The sequence below is a fragment of the Procambarus clarkii genome, unplaced genomic scaffold (assembly GCF_040958095.1).
Source record: "Procambarus clarkii isolate CNS0578487 unplaced genomic scaffold, FALCON_Pclarkii_2.0 HiC_scaffold_1558, whole genome shotgun sequence".
NCBI classification, from domain to species: Eukaryota; Metazoa; Arthropoda; class Malacostraca; order Decapoda; family Cambaridae; genus Procambarus; species Procambarus clarkii.
Window position 1 is genome coordinate 20776 of NW_027190586.1, and position 11691 is coordinate 32466.

The window sequence follows — 11691 nt, forward strand, 5'->3', positions numbered from 1 at the left end:
GCATCACGTCACGTCTCTCGTCTCTCGTCTCTCGTCTCTCGTCTCTAGTCTCTAGTCTCTCGTCTCTCGTCTCTCGTCTCTCGTCTCTCGTCTCTCGTCTCTCGTCTCTCGTCTCTCGTCTCTCGTCTCTCGTCTCTCGTCTCTCGTCTCTCGTCTCTCGTCTCTCGTCTCTCGTCTCTCGTCTCTCGCCTCTCGCCTCTCGCCTCTCGCCTCTCGCCTCTCGCCTCTCGCCTCTAGCCTCTCGCCACCCAGCCCTGCCTCGCTTCGCCTCGTCTCCGGTTTGTGAAAACGATGTATCAAGCAAAGTGTTAGATGTGAAAAAGTCGTGATATATATACAAAAATGGAATAGTTGGCGCGTAATAGTGCTGTTCGTTTTCTGTTATGGTATCAGAGAGAGAACGTCTCCTATTTATATTTTTTGACGAGCGTTGGCGTAACAGGCCCCTTGCACTTTTAATTCGTTATTGTACTTTTCAAAAGCTGTAGCTACCTTAAGACACATGACAAATGGAGGTTTATGTATTAGAGTTAAGCGCTATACTCCCTGGCCAGGAGCGAATTCGTGAAACGCCACGCGAGTCTGTTTACCACTTTGCCGCCAGTTACATATTCACTACTCATGAATGAAACCATGTAATATCATGAATTTGCATATATATATAAATTCATTGATCAGGTAAGAAATGGTTAAAGCCTTTACTGCATGGCGTTTATATGTATGCTTGAATTCGAATAGTACTCAACGATAATCACATGCCCTTTTGCAATTGAAACTCGCTACGTGGTTTCTAGCCGCAATTGTTGCCTGGTGTTGCAGAGCAACCATGCATCCTATCGCTTCTCGGCCTTTTGGCTAAGATCAAAGTGTAGTATCTGTTCTTATCAGCTTAATATCTGATACGATCCCCATGTGGGATCCTCGATATTAAACTGATTTTTGCAACATGGCGAAGTGCTAGGAGCTTGCTCCACCTTTGCCGCGGATCGGCCCGGTATTGCAGTACCTCTGGGATCGGTCCACTCCCTTCGGGGAGACCAAAAACAACCCTATCAACTAGTCAAAATCAAGTAGGAGACGATTATGTTAATTGGTTATGTACATTAATGAATCATGTTAATTTGAATTGCAGTAATTACTTCACACCAGCCAACATCGTATGAGGAAAAAGCCTTGGAACGAGCAGCAGAAGTGAGTCAGTCGAGTCCGGGTTTGATGGGTCGAAGCTGAACAACTGCAACGAGTTAGAGGGAAGGAAGGAAGGAAGGAAGGAAGGAAGGAAGGAAGGAAGGAAGGAAGGAAGAAGAAGGAGAAAGAAGGAGAGTGAGGTGAGTAATATCATTTAATAACTTTAGATTAAAGATTATGTGCGAGCAAAGAAATACGATGGTTGGTGTGGAAGGAAAGAAGTTGATTTTATGAATGGGGGGGGGGTTGCCAGTTAGTGCAATATTAATTGATTTTGTTTGTTTTCTGAGATAGGTTATATAGGGTGAAGTTTTTCTCTATTTATATAAGTGTGGAAACTGGTTTAGATAGCTTAGTGGTTTGTTATGAAAAGGCTGGTAGAGATGGGTTGAATAGTGTTAGACTTGTGTCTGCATTTAGTGGAGAACTGGATTTGGTATTTAAATGGCATCTAATATGACGTAGTCATTGTGCAAATAAACTCTAAATCAACGGGTTTACTATGATCGAGAACCTAACTATAATAGTTACCCATTGTTGGCATGCTCTTCCTTTTTTTACAGAATTACTCACTCTCCCTTGTGAGGGAGGGAGGGAGGGAGGGAGGAGTGTGTGTGTATATCACTCGGAATTCCTTAGTCGGCTCTGACGGCGAAATTATATTCATACATACATCAAGATTAGACGTTTATCTATTTAATTTACCATTGCTGGAATGTACCAATGCGTAATAAAGACGAAATTCGACTTGAGATGGAGGGAGGTGTTGCTTTGGTGTGGTTTTACACGGCAACTCAACGATCGTTTGCCACTTCCACGCTTGCCTGCCAGCCGGCCAGCCACTAGCCTCAAAGTGAATTCCAGTGTCTTGATTAGCTTTACAATCCATCATTTACCTCAATACACACTAACAATGTGTATTTATATACTTCAATCGAGCATTCGATGCACACATTCACCTGTAATATATACGTCAATGAAACCCAGAACCCACCCAAGTTCAAGCGCACCTGCACTCTCACCCCTCTCCATTTGAATGCTAGTTTCCTATTTAGATTTCAAATGCTTCATTCACCCCTCTAAACACCACCGACGTATATTTACATTCTTTATTTAGGCAATGTATGCAGGCACACATTCATTCACGTAAAATAACGAATAAAATTGATATAGAATCTACTATAATTTGCAAAGCGACCAACCACCAAATGTCATTGTGAAAGCTAGTTTCGTAATTAGCTTTGCAATACTTCATTTACCTCCCTAAACACCAACAATGACCGAGTATTTGTATACTCGGTAAAAGCGATGGATGGATTCCTTACACATTCACATATATTAAGCAATGAATTTGCTATAGTACCTACAGTACTCAGACTTCTCGAATTACTTACATCTTCTTATATCTTAACTTTGTTGTTCATTCAACAACAGAGTCGTTTTCCAGGGAATCCCGTTATGTTAGATGATGCATCGCCTCGCCTCGCCTCGCATGGCATCGAATCGCATGTCATTGCATCGCATCGCATTGAACTGCATGGTATTGAATCACAAGGCATTGAATGGCATGGCATGGCATGGCATGGCATGGCATCACGTCATCGTCTCTCGTCTCTCGTCTCTCGTCTCTCGTCTCTAGTCTCTCGTCTCTCGTCTCTCGTCTCTCGTCTCTCGTCTCTCGTCTCTCGTCTCTCGTCTCTCGTCTCTCGTCTCTCGTCTCTCGTCTCTCGTCTCTCGTCTCTCGTCTCTCGTCTCTCGTCTCTCGTCTCTCGCCTCTCGCCTCTCGCCTCTCGCCTCTCGCCTCTCGCCTCTAGCCTCTAGCCTCTCGCCACCCAGCCCTGCCTCGCTTCGCCTCGTCTCCGGTTTGTGAAAACGATGTATCAAGCAAAGTGTTAGATGTGAAAAAGTCGTGATATATATACAAAAATGGAATAGTTGGCGCGTAATAGTGCTGTTCGTTTTCTGTTATGGTATCAGAGAGAGAACGTCTCCTATTTATATTTTTTGACGAGCGTTGGCGTAACAGGCCCCTTGCACTTTTAATTCGTTATTGTACTTTTCAAAAGCTGTAGCTACCTTAAGACACATGACAAATGGAGGTTTATGTATTAGAGTTAAGCGCTATACTCCCTGGCCAGGAGCGAATTCGTGAAACGCCACGCGAGTCTGTTTACCACTTTGCCGCCAGTTACATATTCACTACTCATGAATGAAACCATGTAATATCATGAATTTGCATATATATATAAATTCATTGATCAGGTAAGAAATGGTTAAAGCCTTTACTGCATGGCGTTTATATGTATGCTTGAATTCGAATAGTACTCAACGATAATCACATGCCCTTTTGCAATTGAAACTCGCTACGTGGTTTCTAGCCGCAATTGTTGCCTGGTGTTGCAGAGCAACCATGCATCCTATCGCTTCTCGGCCTTTTGGCTAAGATCAAAGTGTAGTATCTGTTCTTATCAGCTTAATATCTGATACGATCCCCATGTGGGATCCTCGATATTAAACTGATTTTTGCAACATGGCGAAGTGCTAGGAGCTTGCTCCACCTTTGCCGCGGATCGGCCCGGTATTGCAGTACCTCTGGGATCGGTCCACTCCCTTCGGGGAGACCAAAAACAACCCTATCAACTAGTCAAAATCAAGTAGGAGACGATTATGTTAATTGGTTATGTACATTAATGAATCATGTTAATTTGAATTGCAGTAATTACTTCACACCAGCCAACATCGTATGAGGAAAAAGCCTTGGAACGAGCAGCAGAAGTGAGTCAGTCGAGTCCGGGTTTGATGGGTCGAAGCTGAACAACTGCAACGAGTTAGAGGGAAGGAAGGAAGGAAGGAAGGAAGGAAGGAAGGAAGGAAGGAAGGAAGGAAGGAAGGAAGGAGAAAGAAGGAGAGTGAGGTGAGTAATATCATTTAATAACTTTAGATTAAAGATTATGTGCGAGCAAAGAAATACGATGGTTGGTGTGGAAGGAAAGAAGTTGATTTTATGAATGGGGGGGGGGGTTGCCAGTTAGTGCAATATTAATTGATTTTGTTTGTTTTCTGAGATAGGTTATATAGGGTGAAGTTTTTCTCTATTTATATAAGTGTGGAAACTGGTTTAGATAGCTTAGTGGTTTGTTATGAAAAGGCTGGTAGAGATGGGTTGAATAGTGTTAGACTTGTGTCTGCATTTAGTGGAGAACTGGATTTGGTATTTAAATGGCATCTAATATGACGTAGTCATTGTGCAAATAAACTCTAAATCAACGGGTTTACTATGATCGAGAACCTAACTATAATAGTTACCCATTGTTGGCATGCTCTTCCTTTTTTTTACAGAATTACTCACTCTCCCTTGTGAGGGAGGGAGGGAGGGAGGGAGGAGTGTGTGTGTATATCACTCGGAATTCCTTAGTCGGCTCTGACGGCGAAATTATATTCATACATACATCAAGATTAGACGTTTATCTATTTAATTTACCATTGCTGGAATGTACCAATGCGTAATAAAGACGAAATTCGACTTGAGATGGAGGGAGGTGTTGCTTTGGTGTGGTTTTACACGGCAACTCAACGATCGTTTGCCACTTCCACGCTTGCCTGCCAGCCGGCCAGCCACTAGCCTCAAAGTGAATTCCAGTGTCTTGATTAGCTTTACAATCCATCATTTACCTCAATACACACTAACAATGTGTATTTATATACTTCAATCGAGCATTCGATGCACACATTCACCTGTAATATATACGTCAATGAAACCCAGAACCCACCCAAGTTCAAGCGCACCTGCACTCTCACCCCTCTCCATTTGAATGCTAGTTTCCTATTTAGATTTCAAATGCTTCATTCACCCCTCTAAACACCACCGACGTATATTTACATTCTTTATTTAGGCAATGTATGCAGGCACACATTCATTCACGTAAAATAACGAATAAAATTGATATAGAATCTACTATAATTTGCAAAGCGACCAACCACCAAATGTCATTGTGAAAGCTAGTTTCGTAATTAGCTTTGCAATACTTCATTTACCTCCCTAAACACCAACAATGACCGAGTATTTGTATACTCGGTAAAAGCGATGGATGGATTCCTTACACATTCACATATATTAAGCAATGAATTTGCTATAGTACCTACAGTACTCAGACTTCTCGAATTACTTACATCTTCTTATATCTTAACTTTGTTGTTCATTCAACAACAGAGTCGTTTTCCAGGGAATCCCGTTATGTTAGATGATGCATCGCCTCGCCTCGCCTCGCATGGCATCGAATCGCATGTCATTGCATCGCATCGCATTGAACTGCATGGTATTGAATCACAAGGCATTGAATGGCATGGCATGGCATGGCATGGCATGGCATCACGTCACGTCTCTCGTCTCTCGTCTCTCGTCTCTCGTCTCTAGTCTCTCGTCTCTCGTCTCTCGTCTCTCGTCTCTCGTCTCTCGTCTCTCGTCTCTCGTCTCTCGTCTCTCGTCTCTCGTCTCTCGTCTCTCGTCTCTCGTCTCTCGTCTCTCGTCTCTCGTCTCTCGTCTCTCGCCTCTCGCCTCTCGCCTCTCGCCTCTCGCCTCTCGCCTCTCGCCTCTAGCCTCTCGCCACCCAGCCCTGCCTCGCTTCGCCTCGTCTCCGGTTTGTGAAAACGATGTATCAAGCAAAGTGTTAGATGTGAAAAAGTCGTGATATATATACAAAAATGGAATAGTTGGCGCGTAATAGTGCTGTTCGTTTTCTGTTATGGTATCAGAGAGAGAACGTCTCCTATTTATATTTTTTGACGAGCGTTGGCGTAACAGGCCCCTTGCACTTTTAATTCGTTATTGTACTTTTCAAAAGCTGTAGCTACCTTAAGACACATGACAAATGGAGGTTTATGTATTAGAGTTAAGCGCTATACTCCCTGGCCAGGAGCGAATTCGTGAAACGCCACGCGAGTCTGTTTACCACTTTGCCGCCAGTTACATATTCACTACTCATGAATGAAACCATGTAATATCATGAATTTGCATATATATATAAATTCATTGATCAGGTAAGAAATGGTTAAAGCCTTTACTGCATGGCGTTTATATGTATGCTTGAATTCGAATAGTACTCAACGATAATCACATGCCCTTTTGCAATTGAAACTCGCTACGTGGTTTCTAGCCGCAATTGTTGCCTGGTGTTGCAGAGCAACCATGCATCCTATCGCTTCTCGGCCTTTTGGCTAAGATCAAAGTGTAGTATCTGTTCTTATCAGCTTAATATCTGATACGATCCCCATGTGGGATCCTCGATATTAAACTGATTTTTGCAACATGGCGAAGTGCTAGGAGCTTGCTCCACCTTTGCCGCGGATCGGCCCGGTATTGCAGTACCTCTGGGATCGGTCCACTCCCTTCGGGGAGACCAAAAACAACCCTATCAACTAGTCAAAATCAAGTAGGAGACGATTATGTTAATTGGTTATGTACATTAATGAATCATGTTAATTTGAATTGCAGTAATTACTTCACACCAGCCAACATCGTATGAGGAAAAAGCCTTGGAACGAGCAGCAGAAGTGAGTCAGTCGAGTCCGGGTTTGATGGGTCGAAGCTGAACAACTGCAACGAGTTAGAGGGAAGGAAGGAAGGAAGGAAGGAAGGAAGGAAGGAAGGAAGGAAGGAGAAGAAGGAGAAAGAAGGAGAGTGAGGTGAGTAATATCATTTAATAACTTTAGATTAAAGATTATGTGCGAGCAAAGAAATACGATGGTTGGTGTGGAAGGAAAGAAGTTGATTTTATGAATGGGGGGGGGGTTGCCAGTTAGTGCAATATTAATTGATTTTGTTTGTTTTCTGAGATAGGTTATATAGGGTGAAGTTTTTCTCTATTTATATAAGTGTGGAAACTGGTTTAGATAGCTTAGTGGTTTGTTATGAAAAGGCTGGTAGAGATGGGTTGAATAGTGTTAGACTTGTGTCTGCATTTAGTGGAGAACTGGATTTGGTATTTAAATGGCATCTAATATGACGTAGTCATTGTGCAAATAAACTCTAAATCAACGGGTTTACTATGATCGAGAACCTAACTATAATAGTTACCCATTGTTGGCATGCTCTTCCTTTTTTTTACAGAATTACTCACTCTCCCTTGTGAGGGAGGGAGGGAGGGAGGGAGGAGTGTGTGTGTATATCACTCGGAATTCCTTAGTCGGCTCTGACGGCGAAATTATATTCATACATACATCAAGATTAGACGTTTATCTATTTAATTTACCATTGCTGGAATGTACCAATGCGTAATAAAGACGAAATTCGACTTGAGATGGAGGGAGGTGTTGCTTTGGTGTGGTTTTACACGGCAACTCAACGATCGTTTGCCACTTCCACGCTTGCCTGCCAGCCGGCCAGCCACTAGCCTCAAAGTGAATTCCAGTGTCTTGATTAGCTTTACAATCCATCATTTACCTCAATACACACTAACAATGTGTATTTATATACTTCAATCGAGCATTCGATGCACACATTCACCTGTAATATATACGTCAATGAAACCCAGAACCCACCCAAGTTCAAGCGCACCTGCACTCTCACCCCTCTCCATTTGAATGCTAGTTTCCTATTTAGATTTCAAATGCTTCATTCACCCCTCTAAACACCACCGACGTATATTTACATTCTTTATTTAGGCAATGTATGCAGGCACACATTCATTCACGTAAAATAACGAATAAAATTGATATAGAATCTACTATAATTTGCAAAGCGACCAACCACCAAATGTCATTGTGAAAGCTAGTTTCGTAATTAGCTTTGCAATACTTCATTTACCTCCCTAAACACCAACAATGACCGAGTATTTGTATACTCGGTAAAAGCGATGGATGGATTCCTTACACATTCACATATATTAAGCAATGAATTTGCTATAGTACCTACAGTACTCAGACTTCTCGAATTACTTACATCTTCTTATATCTTAACTTTGTTGTTCATTCAACAACAGAGTCGTTTTCCAGGGAATCCCGTTATGTTAGATGATGCATCGCCTCGCCTCGCCTCGCATGGCATCGAATCGCATGTCATTGCATCCGCATCGCATTGAACTGCATGGTATTGAATCACAAGGCATTGAATGGCATGGCATGGCATGGCATGGCATGGCATCACGTCACGTCTCTCGTCTCTCGTCTCTCGTCTCTCGTCTCTAGTCTCTCGTCTCTAGTCTCTCGTCTCTCGTCTCTCGTCTCTCGTCTCTCGTCTCTCGTCTCTCGTCTCTCGTCTCTCGTCTCTCGTCTCTCGTCTCTCGTCTCTCGTCTCTCGTCTCTCGTCTCTCGTCTCTCGTCTCTCGCCTCTCGCCTCTCGCCTCTCGCCTCTCGCCTCTCGCCTCTAGCCTCTAGCCTCTAGCCTCTCGCCACCCAGCCCTGCCTCGCTTCGCCTCGTCTCCGGTTTGTGAAAACGATGTATCAAGCAAAGTGTTAGATGTGAAAAAGTCGTGATATATATACAAAAATGGAATAGTTGGCGCGTAATAGTGCTGTTCGTTTTCTGTTATGGTATCAGAGAGAGAACGTCTCCTATTTATATTTTTTGACGAGCGTTGGCGTAACAGGCCCCTTGCACTTTTAATTCGTTATTGTACTTTTCAAAAGCTGTAGCTACCTTAAGACACATGACAAATGGAGGTTTATGTATTAGAGTTAAGCGCTATACTCCCTGGCCAGGAGCGAATTCGTGAAACGCCACGCGAGTCTGTTTACCACTTTGCCGCCAGTTACATATTCACTACTCATGAATGAAACCATGTAATATCATGAATTTGCATATATATATAAATTCATTGATCAGGTAAGAAATGGTTAAAGCCTTTACTGCATGGCGTTTATATGTATGCTTGAATTCGAATAGTACTCAACGATAATCACATGCCCTTTTGCAATTGAAACTCGCTACGTGGTTTCTAGCCGCAATTGTTGCCTGGTGTTGCAGAGCAACCATGCATCCTATCGCTTCTCGGCCTTTTGGCTAAGATCAAAGTGTAGTATCTGTTCTTATCAGCTTAATATCTGATACGATCCCCATGTGGGATCCTCGATATTAAACTGATTTTTGCAACATGGCGAAGTGCTAGGAGCTTGCTCCACCTTTGCCGCGGATCGGCCCGGTATTGCAGTACCTCTGGGATCGGTCCACTCCCTTCGGGGAGACCAAAAACAACCCTATCAACTAGTCAAAATCAAGTAGGAGACGATTATGTTAATTGGTTATGTACATTAATGAATCATGTTAATTTGAATTGCAGTAATTACTTCACACCAGCCAACATCGTATGAGGAAAAAGCCTTGGAACGAGCAGCAGAAGTGAGTCAGTCGAGTCCGGGTTTGATGGGTCGAAGCTGAACAACTGCAACGAGTTAGAGGGAAGGAAGGAAGGAAGGAAGGAAGGAAGGAAGGAAGGAAGGAAGGAGAAAGAAGGAGAAAGAAGGAGAGTGAGGTGAGTAATATCATTTAATAACTTTAGATTAAAGATTATGTGCGAGCAAAGAAATACGATGGTTGGTGTGGAAGGAAAGAAGTTGATTTTATGAATGGGGGGGGGGGTTGCCAGTTAGTGCAATATTAATTGATTTTGTTTGTTTTCTGAGATAGGTTATATAGGGTGAAGTTTTTCTCTATTTATATAAGTGTGGAAACTGGTTTAGATAGCTTAGTGGTTTGTTATGAAAAGGCTGGTAGAGATGGGTTGAATAGTGTTAGACTTGTGTCTGCATTTAGTGGAGAACTGGATTTGGTATTTAAATGGCATCTAATATGACGTAGTCATTGTGCAAATAAACTCTAAATCAACGGGTTTACTATGATCGAGAACCTAACTATAATAGTTACCCATTGTTGGCATGCTCTTCCTTTTTTTACAGAATTACTCACTCTCCCTTGTGAGGGAGGGAGGGGAGGGAGGGAGGAGTGTGTGTGTATATCACTCGGAATTCCTTAGTCGGCTCTGACGGCGAAATTATATTCATACATACATCAAGATTAGACGTTTATCTATTTAATTTACCATTGCTGGAATGTACCAATGCGTAATAAAGACGAAATTCGACTTGAGATGGAGGGAGGTGTTGCTTTGGTGTGGTTTTACACGGCAACTCAACGATCGTTTGCCACTTCCACGCTTGCCTGCCAGCCGGCCAGCCACTAGCCTCAAAGTGAATTCCAGTGTCTTGATTAGCTTTACAATCCATCATTTACCTCAATACACACTAACAATGTGTATTTATATACTTCAATCGAGCATTCGATGCACACATTCACCTGTAATATATACGTCAATGAAACCCAGAACCCACCCAAGTTCAAGCGCACCTGCACTCTCACCCCTCTCCATTTGAATGCTAGTTTCCTATTTAGATTTCAAATGCTTCATTCACCCCTCTAAAACACCACCGACGTATATTTACATTCTTTATTTAGGCAATGTATGCAGGCACACATTCATTCACGTAAAATAACGAATAAAATTGATATAGAATCTACTATAATTTGCAAAGCGACCAACCACCAAATGTCATTGTGAAAGCTAGTTTCGTAATTAGCTTTGCAATACTTCATTTACCTCCCTAAACACCAACAATGACCGAGTATTTGTATACTCGGTAAAAGCGATGGATGGATTCCTTACACATTCACATATATTAAGCAATGAATTTGCTATAGTACCTACAGTACTCAGACTTCTCGAATTACTTACATCTTCTTATATCTTAACTTTGTTGTTCATTCAACAACAGAGTCCGTTTTCCAGGGAATCCCGTTATGTTAGATGATGCATCGCCTCGCCTCGCCTCGCATGGCATCGAATCGCATGTCATTGCATCGCATCGCATTGAACTGCATGGTATTGAATCACAAGGCATTGAATGGCATGGCATGGCATGGCATGGCATGGCATCACGTCACGTCTCTCGTCTCTCGTCTCTCGTCTCTCGTCTCTAGTCTCTCGTCTCTCGTCTCTCGTCTCTCGTCTCTCGTCTCTCGTCTCTCGTCTCTCGTCTCTCGTCTCTCGTCTCTCGTCTCTCGTCTCTCGTCTCTCGTCTCTCGTCTCTCGCCTCTCGCCTCTCGCCTCTCGCCTCTCGCCTCTCGCCTCTCGCCTCTAGCTCTCGCCACCCAGCCCTGCCTCGCTTCGCCTCGTCTCCGGTTTGTGAAAACGATGTATCAAGCAAAGTGTTAGATGTGAAAAAGTCGTGATATATATACAAAAATGGAATAGTTGGCGCGTAATAGTGCTGTTCGTTTTCTGTTATGGTATCAGAGAGAGAACGTCTCCTATTTATATTTTTTGACGAGCGTTGGCGTAACAGGCCCCTTGCACTTTTAATTCGTTATTGTACTTTTCAAAAGCTGTAGCTACCTTAAGACACATGACAAATGGAGGTTTATGTATTAGAGTTAAGCGCTATACTCCCTGGCCAGGAGCGAATTTCGTGAAACGCCACGCGAGTCTGTTTACCACTTTGCCGCCAGTTACATAA

The 11691-nt window shown here is 42.9% G+C and overlaps 1 long non-coding RNA gene and 4 other non-coding genes across 5 annotated transcripts; all 5 read left to right on the plus strand.

The window, feature by feature from the left end:
• Positions 1–835: 835 nt before the first annotated feature.
• On the plus strand, positions 836–1028 carry LOC138362273 (U2 spliceosomal RNA). Its single transcript, XR_011227530.1, has one exon. It is a non-coding gene; the product is annotated as a U2 spliceosomal RNA (small nuclear RNA).
• Positions 1029–3607: 2579 nt separating this feature from the next.
• On the plus strand, positions 3608–3800 carry LOC138362266 (U2 spliceosomal RNA). Its single transcript, XR_011227524.1, has one exon. It is a non-coding gene; the product is annotated as a U2 spliceosomal RNA (small nuclear RNA).
• LOC138362264 (uncharacterized) lies at positions 3642–9642 on the plus strand. The gene is made up of 3 exons (XR_011227522.1): positions 3642–4097; positions 6846–6870; positions 9462–9642. It is a non-coding gene; the product is annotated as an uncharacterized lncRNA (long non-coding RNA).
• Positions 6383–6575, plus strand: LOC138362267 (U2 spliceosomal RNA). Its single transcript, XR_011227525.1, has one exon. It is a non-coding gene; the product is annotated as a U2 spliceosomal RNA (small nuclear RNA).
• Positions 9165–9357, plus strand: LOC138362268 (U2 spliceosomal RNA). The gene has a single exon (XR_011227526.1). It is a non-coding gene; the product is annotated as a U2 spliceosomal RNA (small nuclear RNA).
• Positions 9643–11691: the final 2049 nt, after the last annotated feature.